The sequence below is a fragment of the Haliotis rufescens genome, unplaced genomic scaffold (assembly GCF_023055435.1).
Source record: "Haliotis rufescens isolate VD_foot unplaced genomic scaffold, xgHalRufe1.0.p SCAF_1, whole genome shotgun sequence".
Lineage (NCBI taxonomy): Eukaryota > Metazoa > Mollusca > Gastropoda > Lepetellida > Haliotidae > Haliotis > Haliotis rufescens.
This window is the reverse complement of record NW_025963779.1, coordinates 10,687,545-10,708,101: the sequence shown is the minus strand read 5'-3', so window position 1 is coordinate 10,708,101 and position 20,557 is coordinate 10,687,545. Positions and strand designations below refer to the sequence as shown.

At 40.7% G+C, this 20,557-nt stretch overlaps 1 long non-coding RNA gene across 1 annotated transcript; it reads right to left on the bottom strand.

Moving 5' to 3' along the window:
* Positions 1-17,460: 17,460 nt before the first annotated feature.
* LOC124114763 lies at positions 17,461-19,691 on the bottom strand. Its single transcript, XR_006857897.2, has 4 exons — positions 18,932-19,691; positions 18,517-18,642; positions 18,311-18,413; positions 17,461-18,093 (listed from the first exon to the last, which is right to left on the bottom strand). It is a non-coding gene; the product is annotated as an uncharacterized LOC124114763 (long non-coding RNA).
* Between the last annotated feature and the right edge of the window lie 866 nt (positions 19,692-20,557).

Genomic DNA, 20,557 nt, shown 5'->3' with positions numbered 1-20,557 from the left:
GTTCCAACTATATCACTCCGGTCTGTAGATATTAGAGTCTGGGACAGACAAACCAGAACCAATTGAAGCCAGTGAACAACACGACCCAACACGTGTCTACGTGTCTTCTGACAAACACTGTCCTAGTTGTCAGTCTAATCAGGATTGTTTAAAGCCGCACTCCCCAATATTCCAGCTATATGACAACGGTATGAAAACAATCGAGTCTGGACCAGACAATCCAATGATTGACATCATGAGCATCGATCTACGCACGGTATACGATGACATGCATCAAAAATTCAGCGAGCCTGACCACCCGATCCCGTTAGTCGCCTCCATTTACAAGCATAGTAAACTCTTACGACAGGCGAATCCTGGTCCGGGAGGGATCTGTGAGGTAGCCTAGTGGTTAAACCGTTCTTTCCGGTCAGTCCTTGCTCTCCTTACTCCCGGGTTCGATTCCCAACATGAGTATAATATGTAAACACTATTTTCTGGTGTTCCCGTCGTGATATTGCTGGAATAAAAACGATCTAAAACCAACCTAACTCACTCACATGGCCAACTATATCAGCCGTACTGGTGCTGATAGGATGTTATCACTGGTTGTAGTAGTTATCAACAGATAATTATTTCAGTCCCTATACCAGTTTGGGCTTGTGTTGAGATAGGTGCAGCCCTGATCGAGCTTATATAGCTCGAAAAGAGTCTATCGGCACAGGTGGAGGAAGGAATGGTTTTCAACGTCTTGTAATAATAAACACACAAATAGGTTGTTGCTTCAATAGACACTGCTTATTTACAGACACCTTTTGTTTGTTTTGTCAGTACTTATGTATCAATATCTCGACACGGGTCTCCCTTCTGCCCTACCCCGTCATCAGGTAGTGTTTGAGGTAATGAAGAAAATGGATTCGGGTGACGTTTGGCACGCTGCTTGCAGACGTAAATATTGAATGAAAATAAAGATTTGATTTTAGTCGATGGGTGTATCTCGTAAGACTAAGTGTGGTTTACATTTAATATGACTGTGGCTGATAGGGGTAGAGCTTCAACAAGCCGCGACACTATTTATTCTATTTGAAAGGAACGCTTGGTGTAGCGAATGTGCATGTGGTTCGTCCATCTTTGTACAGGTTGTCAGACCAGGTGCCTATCAGCGTAAATATAGAAAAGACGTGAAAGAGTGCAGATAAACATGTTTATGGAGCGTTGATCTTTGACTTGAATGGTTAGAAGTTATGTAGGGATCGGGTGGTGTTTGTGAGTAAGAGGAGTAGTGGTAGTTGCAGCAGCAGTAGTTGTAGTAGTAACAATAGTGAAGGTAGTAGTAGTCGTCGTGGTAGTGGTAGTAGTAGTAGTAGTAATACTAATATTAGTAGTGGTTGTAGTAGTAGTAGAACAGAAGCAACATGAGTATTAGAAGTGATAAAAGTAGTAGTAGTAGTAGTCGTCGTAGAAGCAGTAGTTTGTTTGTTGTTTAACGCCGCACTCACCAATATTCCAGCTATATGACGGCGGTCTGTAAATAACCGAGTGTTGACCAGACAATCCAGTGATTGACATCATTAGCACGATATACACAATTGGGATACGATGACATGCATCAACCAAGTCACCGAGTCTGACCACCCGATCCCGTTAGTCGCCTCTTACGACAAGCTTGTGATCTTCACGTGTATCGTAGTAGTAGCAGTAACAATAGTAGTAGAAGTAGTAGTAGTAGTAGTAGTAGTAGTAGTAGTAGCAGTAGTTTTAGTAACAATAATGAAAGTAGTAGTAGTCGTGGTGGTGGAAGTTGTAGTAGTAGTAGTAGTTGTTGTAGTAACAATAATGAAAGTAGTAGTAGTCGTGGTGGTGGAAGTTGTAGTGGTAGTAGTAGTAGTAGTTGTTGTAGTAACAATAATGAAAGTAGTAGTAGTCGTGGTAGTAGTAGTAGTAGTAGTAGTAGTAGTAGTAGTAGTAGTAGTATAATTCTGGAACCAACCGACCGATTTCGCCATGACAATAAGCAACTATTGTAGCCGTATGCTGCAATACTCGAGTTGTAACCAACAAAGTCGATGTAGTCTAAGACGGGTTTCACGTTAAACACCATTAACGGTGATCCCAGCGCCACACTGACGACATACTTGACCAAAACAAGAACAGTAACTCGCGCATGCATTAGCGGAACAGCAGGCCTCTCGTCAACTTTCCTTCTAACGGTACCCTAATAACTTTCCAAGGAGTCTGAACTTTCTAAGTTGGTCCAGAATTCCACTAATACCTTTACTGATATTGCAAGAGCTTCACAAAGTGTATCACTTGTAACCCACTAATTAGCTAAGTACTCGTGTTTCCAAATATAGCTTAATGACATCTGCTATAGAATGAATTCTTGTAAATGGCGGTATAACTGGCCATAAAATCAGTCTAATTATTGTCAAGTATTATGTGTATATACTCCAGTAACTATAGCAACGGAGTATTTCTAGACAAGTTCTGTTTGGTTATATTAGTAACGATATATGTCAATTGGTATGCAAAGGATGGGCTATCTTTCACATCTTCACGCTACGGAATGTTGAGATGCCGGTCGTCAAGGTTATTACAAGATGAATGTTAGCTGTAGTTCTTAGCTTTATAAATTTCTTATAACATTGGGAACACCGAAACATAATGGAGAGATAGCCAAATGATACCTCTATTCAACCAGTACAAAAGCTAGCTATGCCGTACGCAGAAAATATGAGTGAGTGAGTATGGTTTTACGCCGCTTTTAGCAATATTCCAGCAATAGCCAAGCGGAGGATACATATTGTACCCATGTTGGGCGTCGAACCCAGGTCTTCAGAGTGACGAGCGAACGCTTTTACCATCAGGCTACCGTACCACCCCGCAGAAAATACGTGTCAATTCAACCATCTAGTTTTCGATGTGCTTGGCATGTAAAATCAATCCCTTTAGCACATGCACGAGATCGCTGTGGTACACGTTCTTATCAAAGCTATGGCCTTCACCTCAAAGATAAGACATTCGTCCCCGTCTTTTATTCAATGAAAATATATTGATCCCTTTTCCGAGTTCTTATTTCCGGGTTGGTGTTCTTATTTTAGGAAAACTGACAGATATCAATTATCGACTTTCAGAAGTGTTTGCAGTGTCAAGAAGTCCTTTGATTTTAGATTCCAGAAAACATATGCTTTCTTCAGCGATGCCTGCCTATTGGAGGCTACGGGATGCCAATGGATGGTCACGCGAGGGACGAGGATTTGACACGCGCCTTGGGGCGTTACTTCAGTAAGATAGCCGAAAGCAGGATAGTATATTCATATTTCTGTTAAAGATTAGTTTAGCTTCACAGTTGCAAAGACTAATACAGATTTTACCGCATGTTAATAGTGCTAGGTGTCTAGTCTGTTACAGGCAGTGTTAATAGTGCCAAGTGTCAAGTCTTTCATAGACAGTGTTAATAGTGCCATGTGTCTATTCTATTATAGGCAGTGTTAATAGTGCCTTATGTCTAGTCTGTTATAGACAGTGTTAATAGCGCCTTGTGTCTAGTCTGTTGTAGAGAGTGTTAATAGCGCCTTGTGTCTAGTCTGTTGTAGAGAGTGTTAATAGTGCCTTGTGTCTAGTCTGTTTTAGGGAGTGTTAATTGTGCCAAGTGTCCAGTAAGTTAAAACAGTGTTAATAGCGCCTTGTGTCTAGTCTGTTATAGGCCATGTTAATTGTGCCAAGTGTCAAGTAAGTTAAAGACAGTGTTAATAGTGCCAAGTGTCCAGTTAGTTATAGACAGTGTTAATAGTGCCATGTGTCAAGTCATGTTAAAGACAGTGTTAATAGTGCCTTGTGTCTAGTCTGTTATAGGCAGTGTTAATAGTACCATGTGTCTAGTCTGTTATAGGCCATCTTAATAGTGCCAAGTGTCAAGTAAGTTAAAGACAGTGTAAATAGTGCCAAGTGTCCAGTTTGTTAAAGACAGTGTTAATAGTTCCAAGTGTTTTGTCTGTTATAGACAGTGTTAATAGTGCCACGTGTCTAGTCTGTTATAGACCATGTTAATAGTGCTAAGTCTCCAGTTTGTTATAGACCATGTTAATAGTTCCAAGTGTTTTGTCTGTTATAGACCATGCTAATAGTGCCAAGTATCTAGTAAGTTAAAGACAGTGTTAATAGTGCCAAGTGTCCAGTTTGTTATAGACAGTGTTAATAGTGCCAAGTGTCCAGTTTGTTATAGACAGTGTTAATAGTTCAAAGTGTTTTGTCTGTTATAGACCATGCTAATAGTGCCAAGTATCTAGTAAGTTAAAGACAGTATTAATAGTGTCAAGTGTCCAGTTTGTTATAGACCATGTTAATAGTTCAAAGTGTTTTGTCTGTTATAGGCCATTTTAATAGTGCCAAGTATCTAGTAAGTTAAAGACAGTGTTAATAGTGCCAAGTGTCCAGTTTGTTATAGACAGTGTTAATAGTGCTAAGTGTCCAGTTTGTTATAGACCATGTTAATAGTTCAAAGTGTTTTGTCTGTTATAGGCCATTCTAATAGTGCCAAGTATCTAGTAAGTTAAAGACAGTGTTAATAGTGCCAAGTGTCCAGTTTGTTAAAGACAGTGTTAATAGTGCCAAGTGTTTTGTCTGTTATAGACAGTGTTAATAGTGCCAAGTGTCTAGTCTGTTATAGACCATGGTAATAGTGCCTTGCGTCTAGTCTAGTGTAGGCCATGTTAATAGTGTCATGCGTCTATTACAATACACCGTGTTAATAGTGCCTTGCGTCTAGTCTACTGTAGGCCATGTTGATTTTGTCCTGTCTCTAGTCTGTTATAGACCCTGATAAAAATTACATGTGCCAAGTCTATCATAGGCCATGTTAATAGTGTCATGCGTCTATTACAATACACCATGTTAATAGTGCCTTGCGTCTAGTCTACTGTAGGCCATGTTGATTTTGTCCTGTCTCTAGTCTGTTATAGACCCTGATAAAAATTACATGTGCCAAGTCTATCATAGGCCATGTTAATAGTGTCATGCGTCCATTCTTTCTGAGTCCGCATTAACTGTGCCTTGTATTGCACTACGTATGGATGTGTCTTGACTAAGCTGGATTGTCAAACTTCAGACAAGCAGGGATAATGTAGAATACACATTTTAATCAGGCAGCACTTCACGTTTGAATAATTCAAGTGCAAGTGCAATGGTTTTACAGGATTACTTTCGGATTAACATGAACTGGGGTATCAACAGTGTGTCAATGTTGGGACGGGCATCATGTTTGCCTCCTCTATCAAGATGAGGACTGAACGTATCGTTAGTACGCCTAGGCCAAGTTGAATTGACTCAATAAAGAGATTACAGATACTTAGAAGCGCATCTTTGTGGCATTTTGTTCAAAACGTATTTGCAAGGTGATTTGTACCGAAAAGTATTGGTACAAATTCCTGTAATTAGTATAACATGTTTATTAGTCCATTACGAATCCGGTTTGTTGAAAACGCCGTGTTGGACATTCATGTGAGCAGGTTATCGGAAATGCAATCACTAGGATTCTCCTTTACGCACTGTATCAGGCCAAATCAAATAAGAGAAAGACGGGAGGGTGCGTGTACTCTCTCATCTGATAGATCGCAATGAATTGATCTCACATAAATCATACACACATTTAAATTGCATCTGTCATCTCACGCATGCGCAGTCACTATCGATTGTTATCAAGAAACGCTTAATATCAATATGGTCTGACTAGGAAAACTCACTTATCTCTCACTGGCAGATCTTAGAAACTTACCTCTCGACATGTTTAGCTTGTGGGAATCCGTGGGTACCATCTGAAGACGCTAAGTGAGGGATATGATTGTGATGAGATTAAGTGTTAATTACTGTTATCCGAAGACAATGTTGACGTGCAGTTTCAGAAAGTAATTAATATGAGATAATAGATGTAGCTAAAGTGAGTAATGGTTTCTCGTTGCGCTTTCTCACTCTGTGTGCATGTTCGGCTCACTTCCGGTGGTTCAAACTGTCATTAACTTTGTCAAATGTAGCTCTGGGTAAGGTTCCACAGAGGGACTACGACATTGACAACGGTCATTTTGTGTAAACTGATTCCACTGTTGCTTCGCGCAGCAGTCTGAGCGTTTTTTGTCCAACAGACAGTGCCCCAAAAATGTGGTTCAAATATCACCCGGTTATGGGTTATAGGTACGCATGCGTACCTTCTTTATTACAATGTAAATACACTTGGAGACATGTCTACACCTTGAAAGTTTGTTTTGGGCGATGCAAAATGTATAAACATCTCTGTTGGTGTTAATTTGGCGATAGCAGTTTGCTTCTCAGAAAAACTTCACCGTAGTCCGCTATCTGATGTCATTCGACACCGAGGATCAATGAGTGAGTGAGTTTGGTTTTACGCCGCTTTTAGAAATATTCCAGCAATATCACGGCGGAGAACACCAGAAATGGGCTTCACACATTGTACCCATGTCGGGAATCGAACACGGGTCTTCGGTGTGACGAGCGAACGCTTTAACCACTAGGCTACCCGACCGCCCCTCCGAGCACCAATGAATGGTGTTTAGTAACATCGGTATCCGTCGGTCTACTCGTGTAGGTCCACGGGAGTCCAGCTGACCCTTTCCGCGAAGGGGTCCTGGCATGCTTGTGTATAAACTGCGGGTAAGATGAAGAGATCCTAAAGATTCCCTCGACTTCTTTGTTAAAAATACATTTGTCCAACTCTGGCAGCAATGAACAAGGGAATACAAAACCAGTCCCTTGTAACAGAAGTTGGGTGAATGAGTAACGTCGTTTTCAGCAAAAACCAAGCCACATTATGGCGAGAGAGATTAATAACTGACTTAACATATTTTTTCGTTATTATTATTATGGATTTCATTATGATTTCCTAATTGGTTTCCCTGTTAGGTTTCTCCTGTATTTCCTTACAATCTTCATCATCGGTATCCATTTAGATTCCCTTATCCCTTGTTGGTTTCCTTATTGGTTTCCTGAACAGTCGCCTCGTTGTTGTTGTTTTTGTTTGTTTTTGGTTTGTTTGTTTTTTGTTTGGGGGGTTGGGTTTGGGGTTGGTTTTTTTGTTTTTGTGGGGGTCGGGGAAGGGTGTGCTATGGTGGGGTGGGCTGGGGTGGGGGTTAGCCTAGTGGTTAAGGCGATCGCTAGTTACACTGAAGGCCCGATTTCGAGTACAATGTGTGACTCCCATTTCTGGTGCCCCCCGCTGAATACATCTTCCCGAAGCAAAAGAGTGAACTGACTATAAAAGTCCAGTGGAAACTGGACATTTAAAGTCAGTCAACACTCCTGCCTCGGGAAGATGAGCCGAATACTGCTGAAGCGGCTTCAAACTATACTCACTCACTCCTCGTTGTCTTCATTGTGGTTTCCTTGTTTTGTTTCCTTATTGGTTTCTTTGTTGGTTTCAATACGGTTTCCTCAATTTTGTTGGAGTTTACTTATTGTATCCTCGTGGTTTTATTACTGGTTCGATATCCAAGTAATTCCTCTTCTTCGTGAGATGGTCCTTGCACCGTTTCTGAAACATGGTTTATGCATTGTTCCATGAATGTGATAAACATTTAGTATTCATCTCTGGGTAGTGAATTACACCATCACATCAAGCCAATTTTACTTGGGTGTACTACAAATCGCCAATATCATCGATGTCTATCATATATGAATAAATATTGCCTTCCTATTAAGTACCAGGATCTTCTGATTTATCGACTGATTGGGCTAATCTACATCTATATCCATTGCTTCTCCAATACACCTACGCGCCGCCTCAAAGGTTCTATCATTGAGTAGTGTTCTGCATTCGCTTAAAAACCGTATTCCTGTGGCAAACAAAGCGGCCTGTTGTAGTTGGCGGTGTACGCACCAACATACGGATTGAAACTCGTTTATTTGTTGTTAAACGAAAATTATTTCATCGGCCATCTTAGTGGGCGTCTACGAACAAAGGACCGAGTACACTAATCCTTGCCTGTGTTGTGGAGACCCGTGAAGATTCCGGGGTAGAATAGGTCTTCAGCAACCCATGCTTGCCGTAAAAGGTGACTATGCTTGTCGTAAAAGGCGACTAACGGGATCGGGGGGTCAGGCTCGCTGACTTGGTTGATGCATGTCATCAATCCCAATTGCGTGGATGGATGCTCATGATATTAATCACTGGATTGTCTGGTCCAGACTCGATTATTTACAGACCGCCGTCATATAGCTGGAATATTGCTGAGTGCGGCGTTAAACAACAAACCAACCAACCAACCAGCTGTGTTGTGGATAACTCCAGAGGAAGCTGGGCCCATTTCATTAGGGAATAAGTGAGAGTGGTGATTGTTGTACAAAAACACGTGACATCATCGGAATGTTGACGAGAACGCCAAACTACAGGTTATAGCTCAGCCGTGGGAAGGACTGTTTGTTTGTTTGTTTGTTTGTCGTAAAAGGCGACTAACGGGATCGGGTGGTCAGACACGCGTACTCCTTTGATGCTTCTCCGTCGATGCTCATGATGTCAATCACTGGTTCAGCGGCTACTGTGATCACTCATGACACACAATAAGCTTGTTCCAGTAGATGTGTGAAGTTGTTCAGCGCCTAGTGTGATCACTCATGACACATAATAAGCTTGTTCGAATATATATGTGACGTTCTTAAGCGCCTAGTGCGATCACCCATGACACACAATAAGCTTGTTCCAGTAGATGTGTGACGTTGTTCAGCGCCTAGTGTGATCACTCATGACACACAATAAGCTTGTTCCAGTAGATGTGTGACGTTGTTCAGCGGCTGGTGTGATCACCCATTACACACAAAAAGCTTGTTCCAGTAGATGTGTGACGTTGTTCAGCGGCTTGTGTGATCACTCATGACACACAATAAGCTTGTTCCAGTAGATGTGTGACGTTGTTCAGCGGCTAGTGTGATCACTCATGACACACAATAAGCTTGTTCCAGTAGATGTGTGACGTTGTTCAGCGGCTTGTGTGATCACTCTTGACACACAATAAGCTTGTTCCAGTAGATGTGTGACGTTGTTCAGCGGCTTGTGTGATCACTCATGACACACAATAAGCTTGTTCCAGTAGATGTGTGACGTTGTTCAGCGGCTAGTGTAATCACCCATTACACACAATAAGCTTGTTCCAGTAGATGTGTGACATTGTTCAGCGGCTTGTGTGATCACTCATGACACACAATAAGCTTGTTCCAGTAGATGTGTGACGTTGTTCAGCGGCTAGTGTGATCACTCATGACACACAATAAGCTTGTTCCAGTAGATGTGTGACGTTGTTCAGCGGCTAGTGTGATCACCCATGACACACAATAAGCTTGTTCCAGTAGATGTGTGACGTTGTTCAGCGGCTAGTGTGATCACTCATGACACACAATAAGCTTGTTCCAGTAGATGTGTGACGTTGTTCAGCGGCTACTGTGATCACTCATGACACACAATAAGCTTGTTCCAGTAGATGTGTGACGTTGTTCAGCGGCTGGTGTGATCACTCATGACACATAATAAGCTTGTTCCAGTAGATGTGTGACGTTGTTCAACGCCTAGTGTGATCACTCATGACACACAATAAGCTTGTTCCAGTAGATGTGTGACGTTGTTCAGCGCCTAGTGTGATCACTCATGACACACAATAAGCTTGTTCCAGTAGATGTGTGACGTTGTTCAACGCCTAGTGTGATCACTCATGACACACAATAAGCTTGTTCCAGTAGATGTGTGACGTTGTTCAGCGGCTGGTGTGATCACTCATGACACACAATAAGCTTGTTCCAGTAGATGTGTGACGTTGTTCAGCGGCTTGTGTGATCACTCATGACACACAATAAGCTTGTTCCAGTAGATGTGTGACGTTGTTCAGCGGCTAGTGTAATCACCCATTACACACAATAAGCTTGTTCCAGTAGATGTGTGACATTGTTCAGCGGCTTGTGTGATCACTCATGACACACAATAAGCTTGTTCCAGTAGATGTGTGACGTTGTTCAAGAGCTTGTGTGATCACTCATGACACACAATAAGCTTGTTCCAGTAGATGTGTGCGTTGTTCAGAGGCTAGTGTGATCACCCATGACACACAATAAGCTTGTTCCAGTAGATGTGTGACGTTGTTCAGCGGCTTGTGTGATCACTCATGACACACAATAAGCTTGTTCCAGTAGATGTGTGACGTTGTTCAGCGCCTAGTGTGATCACCCATGACACACAATAAGCTTGTTCCAGTAGATGTATGACGTTGTTCAGCGCCTAGTGTGATCACTCATGACACACAATAAGCTTGTTCCAGTAGATGTGTGACGTTGTTCAGCGCCTAGTGTGACCACTCATGACACACAATAAGCTTGTTCCAGTAGATGTGTGCGTTGTTCAGCGGCTAGTGTGATCACTCATGACACACAATAAGCTTGTTCCAGTAGATGTGTGACGTTGTTCAGCGGCTTGTGTGAGCCTTGACACACACTCATGAGCCATGACGTACAATAATCTTGTTCGAGCAGAGGAGAGGCTCAGCTCAACGGCTTGTGTTATGACTAAGAATGAGGAATTCGTGCGCTTGTAAATGATAATCTTCGCTTAAGGTTTGCGTTTGTGTGACTGCACCCAGTAGATCTGTGTAACGATGCCAAATGAACGGTCTGACAAGACACAAGGATTTTTTTCTTCTTACAAGCATCTTTGGCTACATCCGTTGAGTTTTTTTGTCAACTTCTTATCATCCAATTTTGACGAATGTCTATATACAAATACTCCGTGGCCGCCCCGCCAACACCGGGATATCGTTTACATTGAGTATGGGCGTTGTCTGAGAAAAAAGTGAAGATTGTATTGCCACTAAAAACAACAATTTCTTATAAGACTATTTCAAGGAATGTAAATGGTTTGCAGAGCAAGGTGGCGTGCAACAAGTTGATAAAAACGCGCATGTGCATTTGGGTTTGTCAGATAAAGGGATTCAGAAGCACGCGTATTTTGTAAACCAGTAGTCTCTTTACAAAACATATTTATAGCCCTTGGCTTTATGAGGATGCATGGCTTATAATTCAAAACACAAGGGCTTTATAGTAAAGGGTGGTTTACATGGTACACATTGTGTGGCCATGGACGGTTACAATGTGTGCCCATGGTTGGTTACAATGTTTAACCATGGACAGTTACAATGTGTTACCATGGACAGTTACAATGTGTTACCGTGGGCGGTTACAATGTGTTACCATTGGCGGTTACAGTCTGTTACCATGGACGGTTACAATGTGTGACTATTGGCGGTTACAGTCTGTTACCATGGGCGGTTACAATGTGTGACCATGGGTGGTTACAATGTGTTACCGTGGACGGTTACAATGTGTGACCATGGGCGGTTACAGAGTGTTACTTTGTCGGTTACAATATGTTACCATAGACGGTTACAGTCTGTTACCATGGACGGTTACAATGTGTGACTATTGGCGGTTACAGTCTGTTACCATGGGCGGTTACAATGTGTGACCATGGGTGGTTACAATGTGTGACCATAGACGGTTACGATGTGTGACCATGGGCGGTTACAGTGTGTGACCATGGGCGGTTACAGAGTGTGACCATAGACGGTTACAATGTGTGACCATAGACGGTTACAGTGTGTGACCATAGACGGTTACAGAGTGTGACCATGGGTGGTTACAATGTGTGACCATAGACGGTTACAATGTGTGACCATGGACGGTTACAGTGTGTGACCATAGACGGTTACAATTTGTGACCATGGGCGGTTACAGAGTGTTACTTTGTCGGTTACAATATGTTACCATAGACGGTTACAATGTGTGCCCATTGGCGGTTACAATGCGTGACCATTGGCGGTTACAATGTGTTACTATTATTGATTATAATGTGTTACCATGGGCCGTTTCAATGTGTTACCATTGGCGGTTACAGTGTGTTACTATTATCGGTTACAGTGTGTTACCATGGACGGTTACTATGTGTTACTATTGTCGGTTACAATGTGTGCCCATGGTTGGTTACAATGCGTTACTATTGGGTGGTTACAGTGTGCTCATGAGCGGTTACAATGTGTGACCATTGACGGTTACAGTGTGTGACCATGGGCGGTTACAGCCGACACCCGTTACACTGTATTTTGCGTTGCTCTTTCCGTCAAACTCAAACGGATGTAACGAAGTGGGGCTCTTCCAACAACGGATAATCCGAAGTCAAATGTAATGTTTAACGGGTGAAAGAAAGATATTGTTCAAGGGACAGTTTTCAGTTGAGTTAGATTCAAGTTGCTTCGTTGCCACTTTGTTTGTTGGTTTCTTTCTCTCTATGTTTCTTTGTTTGTTGAACATGGCATATATATGGTAAGTGAAGGATAGGCAGTAACAACTATCATACATGAGAAGGATTCAAATGAGTCGGTTAACTAATAACTACAGAAGGATAGTAGGGTAACAACGTGATGGACAGAACACGCGATGAGGAAGTCAATTAAACAGGAAGTTAATTAAACCGGATTAAATTACTTAGGTGTGATGATTGAGCAAGCTAGTGCTTGATGAGTTCATAGTAGGCGTGTGGGATGAAATAACCTTGATCTCTGTTGATAGAAGGCGTGTGGCGACGAATCGGGACTGCATCTACAAGGTTTTTTTAGTTAAGTCAAGTTGGTTAAATTGTTAGGGAGGATGTTGATGTTTTCCCAATTGATGTTGTGATTGGGAAGGTTCTCATATGGTCCGAGATGGTTGTTTACTGTCTATTTTGATGGTTGAAGTTTTGTTTCCTTTGATTCTGGTGTTGATTGGGTGGGGTGTTCGCCGACATAGAATTGTCAACTACACCTTTGGGTGCTTGGGGTTTACTGGTGTTTCTGCCGTTGGTTCTTAGTCGGGTATTGAGGGAGGTGGGGCGGGGGAAGGAGGTGTTATTGTTGGAGTGATGTTTGAGGAGGCGGCTGATAATGTGGAAAGCTTTTCGGGGGATGGGGTGGGGAGATGATGCGGAAGGGCGCTGATTCAACAATTACAATACTATCCTACTGTTGTGATGGGTTAATCTACTCATGTTAACCCCCCTCATGTCTGGTAATGGTCGTTACTGTTAACCCTTCACCTACCATATATAATTCTATACCATAATTATTATTCACCGTGCGCGAAATACGCTTTCGGAAAGCGCACGTTAAAACCCAAACCAAGTACGTATTCTTCAGTCTTGCTTGACAACGGCCAACGGATCTCTACCGAAACGTCACTATTACAATATAATAAAGAAGTTGTCATCCATATTTGGTCTACTTTATCTTTTCAGATATTATTGATAAAAAACATACACATTTTGGATCTCGTTGTAATAGTAAGGGGCTCCATGTGAACATATTACGTATTACGTTGAGGATAACATTGCTGAGTGCGGCGTTAAACAACAAACAAACACTGAGTATAGGGCAAAGTCGGAACACACGTCCATCACACATTGCTATAAGTGTGTGGGTGAGTATGGTGATTACTTCGCTTTTAGCCAAAGTCACGTCATATCACAACAGAGGTCATCGTGAAAGGGCTTTACATATCGTACCCATGTATGGAATCGAACCGGGTCTTCAGCGTGACGAGCCAATGCCTTAACCACTAGACTACATACCACCAACACGTTGCTATACTATGTACTGCCTTCGTTTATTAAGAGATAAACGTGCTACATGTGATTAAACAGAGATCCCTCATTGGACATGCCTCTATGGCTGTTGAACTGTTATTATAGCTAAACAGGCGTTTGTCCAATGAGACATCTCTATTTGACCACAAGGAGTAAGTATTATAACGATATTTGTACTGTAGATTTGCTGCACTTGCGTTTTATGGCACATGTGACATTTCAGTATGGCCTTAGTAAGTCGGACAAATGGTGGTAGTACGTAAAGGCACTGTCGCTCGAAACAAATGTTCGATTTGCCGGGCTTTGTTTGCTGTTTGTGCAGTCAATCTTCTGTCAGTAACTATTGCCATGGAGTTGGAGAATAGCCTTCACTTGTCAACCAGTGCTTCAGAATGATATGATATCAATACTTTGATAGAGCCAGATTATGTAAATGACGCTTCCCTGTGCGTGCGCGCGTGCGTGCGTGCGTGCGTATGTACTACGTGTGTCAATCTGTAAACTTGTGAACTGTAAAACCTACTCGGTTGAGGTAATTAAAAAAGCGAATGCTTCAAGGGTGCAAATTGTGTTAGCTCTTCCAACCGAATTATGGAATAACACACACTACCATCGTAAAAACACAATTAGTAGGCAGGTAACAGCATTCGCGGATCAAGATAGATGTATTTCTCTGTCACAAATAGATGACCGTGATAAATGGTGGCCATTTTCCAAAACAGCGGCCATCTTTTAATTTCAGATAGTTAAAACAGATTTCTCAATAAACTTGTTATTATGAATATCAATGTGAAGTTCCATGCATGTTACATCGGTTGCACAAGTCGTGTATACCCGTCCCACGGAATAGTATTCCTATAACTAATGGTATCTTCTACACCGCGATACGTGAATATGCCTAAAACACTGCTGTTTTGGAAAATGGCCACCATTTATCACGGTTATCTATTTGTGACAGAGCATTACATCTATCTTGATCCGCGAATGCTGTTACCTGCCTACTAATTGTGTTTTTACGATGGTTGTAGAATGTTGTTGTTGTTGTTTTATATCAGGGAAACACGCAGGTTGCATATATCAACCAGTACTAAACAGATATAACACAATCCGATCAGAGAGAAATTCTGTTTGATAAAAGGGAGATAACTGTCTTGAAGCGTAAGCCGAACTTTGCAATCTCAGTATACTTTGGGGAAACAGGGTTTGCAGATCTCTCTTTTCTGTCTGTAACATCAACGTACTGCATTCAGCCCCTATAGTTCTCTAACCACCCGTGCCAAGCCTGTCCCCACAATTCTCTCTTTTAACTGATGAGCGAAGGAAAGGTCCCCTCTGTCCAGATATATTGTGCCTAGCTCGATATTGTGCCTTGCATGGTGAGAATGAGTAGCCTTTCTGGGGCTTTAAACATTTTTTTAACAATGTAGCATATCAATGTACGTAAACAGCAAATGTCAATTTTGTCATCCTTATTTATCAGTTTAATCCTACTTATTGTGGGGTTACTATAAACATAAATCAAAGTTTCCTTTGAGCCAGCATGAGTATCATAAAATACTTAGCAAGTCTATGCTCATAATTCCCCCTACTCCCGCTGCAGGCTCTGCTCTTAGCTAGGGTACATTTCTGTATACTGAAATGGACCTGGGTTACATATATATAGTACCCATGACTTCAACGACCCCTTCAGCTCTACTCTCCCATGCGGTTGATCCTACATTAAATATTCTTTACGAATACTGTAAATCATGAAATTTGTCTCCATGCTAATGCGAGTACCGACCGCTTGCTTAAAACGTGTCATGAAATTAATGCGATTAGCCCTGCCATTGAACTGTAAAGGCTAATCAGCAAACGAAAACACCAAGACAGTGGACTTAGCATGCCATGATGTAGTATTGGTTGATGGAAGTTCGAGGGAAACTATCATTTGCTATCTTTAAAAACTTAACTTCAACTTCTATGGAATCAATATCCGGATCTTTCAGAAAATAAAACATGAAAGAGCAGCATGAACATGTATTGAATAGATATGTGTTTGATTATGTGACAATTGTACTCGTCATAAGGTTAATCTTCTCTCTACTTACTGAAGGGGGCACGGGTGGCCCAGTCGTCTAAGGCACCGCGATTCGCTGTGCAGAGTTGCGTCCCTTGGGCACGCCAGAAACCTATGATTGTGGGTTCGAATCCCGGTTCGCCCCAATTATGTTTCTAGGTTTGTCAGTACCATACCCGTGCTCGTGGGTTTCACTGAAGTGGTAAACGTCTGAGACCTGCATCACTTCGGGCTTTCCTCCCACATTAAGCTGACACGCCGTGATATAACTGGAATAATGTTAAAAGCGGCGTTAAACCCAACTCACTCACTCACTCTACTTACTGAACAGCATTATTTTTTCTTCTCTGAAACTCAAGGTATCCAATGACAATGAACCAAAAGTGGGGTATTTCCGAATTGCTTGATGCTTGTTTTACTTGTGTGTAGTGTCCCAAGAATACATTATGGTGATGTACTTGGTTTCCTGAATGGTTGCACATTATTCATAATGAAATGTTAGTATGTTAAAAAGTCAATATGTTCATAGGTTTCTTTATTGAATGTATAGTGTAGAGGACTACTTCAGTTTAGGATTAGTAACTAATTTTATTTTATGCTATTACTGTCATTATCATACCTTCAGATTATTACAAATAAAAGTTTGATAATTATATCATGTTAAACATAGAGAGGTATGGTGTGTATGCAGATTATTTCTAACATTGGCGTTGTTAATACAATTCTTAATTCTGGACAATATTACAACATGCATAAATATAATTTTAGTTTGTATTATTAAACCTGTATTATTTTGAAATGGTTACAGGTACTTGATAAAGTGAAACGTAATGTATAGTCCCTATGCTTATATGTTAATAGTGTGTCACCTGTGCTTATATGTAAATAGTGTGTCATCTGTGCTTATATGTAAATAGTGTATCACCTGTGCTTATAAGTAAATAGTATGTCACCTGTGCTTATAAGTAAATAGTGTGTCATCTGCAAGCCCAGCTAGAGCCATCTGGACAATTAATCACAAGCTGTCATTCACCCACTGGCCTTTCGCTCGACAGCGGAATGCCCTCCTGCTGAGTTCAAAGAAAACCAGGCTTTTAACCTCGTTCCCAATAGTATGTATTAATATAAGACTGCTGCTGATCCTAAACAAGATATAAACAGGTGTTTATTCATATACAAGCACGTGTTCTCATTTGATAACTAAAACGACCCGGTGGTGTTGGGGGTGATCGTGCTTACAATCACTGGTACATCTGGCCCAATATTTACACGTCACCGAGTGTTGCTGACTGCTGCGTCCAGAAATAATCAAACAGCACATGTGAATACACCACAGTGAAACTATTATGTATATAAATCCTCATTTTGTATCCAGCAACGGTCTTAACAATCCCGAATACAAAATCGTATACCTTCGGTAGGCTGTCGAATTCCTAAGTTGTGTTTTAAGGGTCGTGTGCAGTCGTTAGTACTGCAAGAGTTCACTCCCTTTTCCAAGCGTCTACGCCGTGTTTTACAGTTCACTATTTATCAATATGCATAATTATGTGCGTGTGACTGCGTGTGCGGGGCGAGTGATATGAGTACACCGAAAATGAAAATATGGTTATGTATGCTAATAATTCCGGAAACAATTTGCATTTGTTAGCCAAAAATAGTCAAGCAATTAGCCTTGTTTATGAATACATGTCACCAAATGATTCTGTCACGTGGTGTTACTTATACGTTGATATTATTAGTATGCTCAAAACAAGTGTACACTCTAAACCCAAGTGTTCCACTTCTGAACACTAGACAGAACACATGGATGTAACACTTTTAGAACGCGTCCATGTGTTCTGAAAATATTCTGAACGTTGATGTTCTCGACCCAGAACAAGAGTGTTCTACAAACATATTTAGAACGCTTCAACGTGTTCTGACGATGTAACGCTTTTAGAACGCCTGTAAAGTGTTCTGGACCGAGATTCAGAACACTACACGTTCTCGGACACGTACTTCCACATTACTGAAACGACAACTCATCGTGTGTGTCGAATACAATTTACCCGATGTTTTTCAAGGTGTACGAATTTAAACCATACACCCATGCATATTATCTGGCATAAAATCACACGGACGAAATTCTGAACTGCAACCATGAATTCTTTATTACATTTGTTTGGGATGATCATGGATATTCAAGTCACTTATGAGTCAGAGTTCTTCATGAAACATTACAAACTGTTGTGTAGCAAATTGAAGCATACTTCCATACTTAAGATAACTTAAGTTTCAAGCGCATGTACTTCGCAGATGTTTCTTGTGGGTAAATATCCCCAAAGGACGATGTTCGTAACAGCGACATGACCATCGCAGGCTTCAGGAAACTTCATGTGAAATATGACTCCCCAACATCCTACAACACAAAACATTTATTTGATCATAGTCATATAGTTATCAAACTCGTACATATTACATAGGACATTATAACAAATGTTCGTTAGTAAACCCAAGATTACCGTGACATTTGTTTCATTATTTATAGGTTGCAAAATGTTTTGCCAAAAATGTCATTTGACTAACAAAGTTACCACTTACTTGGATAAAGGTTAGAGCAAAATATACACAAGTACCTTCTTATTTGATCTGCAAAACCTTGTGTCTTTTCCTCCTTTGTGTAGACGTGTGCCCTGTGCAATAATTTCCATGGATGGTACTGATTATCTGCAATGCACCCTGAAATAGAAACAACAAGACTGATTCTCTAAAATATTTCACATAAAATAGCCAAAAACATGTCCTATGAAGGTTTAGTTCTTTTTGTTCATTACATACTTACACTACTCTCTGCTGATTTCGATGCATTGTCGATGCTTGCTGATCATGCCCTCGGATCCCAAATTTAGATGTTCAGAGATTTGTTGCATGTAGCACGCTTCGCACTTTCAGGCGATTCATATAGAACCTGAAATATATATTCATTTTATTTGAACATCAATCAAATAAACGGAAACGTTCAAATAGTGACACTTGCAATTTTGATTGGAATTTCAACTCATAATTTATAAATAAAGCGTGTGGAACAATGGCAGAAATGACGGTCAAAATGGCGAGTAATATGTCGTCTGCTATGCGTTTTGTAAGGGGCCGGTTTTACTTCGTTGGGATCAGCATATGAATATATCGCCGAAATATTACATTATTTTAGGTACATATTAAATATGAAACAAAAGTATTCCTAGATGGATACTTACCACAGACACACCTCAGATCATAGGAAATTGTAGCGCCAAATACATGCGACGTCACGCCAGTTTCTCACATAACGGATGTGAATCACAGAGCATGGACAGCTTTGAATGCTTGTTAGAAAAACAGAACACCGATGTTCTATTAATGGAACACGTGTTCTCGCATATAACATTATAGAACACAGCAGAACACACGCGTTCTAGGAGAGAACGCAGGCGTTCAGCAAATAGACCGTATAAGTTCCAGAGCACCCATTAAAGATCCAGCTAAAATTAGCCATCAGAATGCCAGTGTTCTGATACAAGTAAATGTCCCCAATGCAAGCAAGTTATTTCCATGTATTAGCAATGAGTTGTATTTCAGTAATGTTTCTTGTTGTATTTATTCAGGCTACATATAAGTTATTATTAACCCAAAGTATGCCATGTTTATAAACTATTTATTATTCATCAAACTCAAAATATAACCCTTCTTATACACATTTTCTGTTTGACATACCAATCTACCAGCCTCTCTTCTTCTCAAAAATAAATATTCCGAAAACACAAATATGATGGTCGAATTTAAATTTGTCTAACAGCATTCAGCACATTATCTCTGCTAATGTGCATGGACTTCTCCCAGGAGAGAACACACGCGTTCTACAACAGATTACAGGCGTTCAGCAATAGAACACGTGCTGCACGAATTAGAACATTCGTATTCTGTGGCAGAACGTATGGACGCGTCCAGTGTTCTATATTAGAACACATAGATTTAGAGTGTACATCCCTGCCCCAACCCACCTAGATCCGTGAATGCACTTGGACTACCATGAATAAAAGTAACACGCACACGCTGGCACACGCACGCGCATACACACACACACACACACACACACACACACACACACACACACACACACACACACACACACACACACACAGCTTATCCAAATGTAGTCGGAGCTAGCGGGTAAGACTAAAATCCCACACTTTACTTGTCCACTCAAAGAAAGAAATAGAGCGTCTCGTGTACATAATATTTAATAGTCAACTTTTTACTTGTGTATTGTACACACAAGAACAAAAACAGGAATATTCACCTGAAAAATAAGGACTTGACTTTGCGTGTGAAAAGAGTACAAACATTGTATGTTATTCTTCTCTTATAAATATGACACTGTATTCATAATAATTCGTGATAACCAACATTTCTATTCATGGCAAGGAAACGATTGACTTCTGTAACAAACTTCGGATAAGTACCTAAGGCCGTAAACATTACAGTATTCAATACATTCATACAAGACACAGTTACATTTTCCTCTACATTTGTAAATTGCTGCATTACTTTAAGAAATTACAAAGATCTAACAGTTGCAATGCAATGATTCGTAACATTTAACACATTAATCGTGAATAGTTTCTAGTCAAATTAAGACAACAATGCACAGCACCGACTTTCAATGATAATACTGTATAACGCCCTGAACACTAGGTTTATTAGGGCCATTTAAGAAATACTTAATCTTGAAAATTCAAGCTATTAAGACGAATTTTTGGGTGATTTGATGACTCTTCAATTAAAAAAAGTTGAATTGTCAAAGTATCTCACGTTCAGCAAATTTTCATAGTATCTAGGAAGTT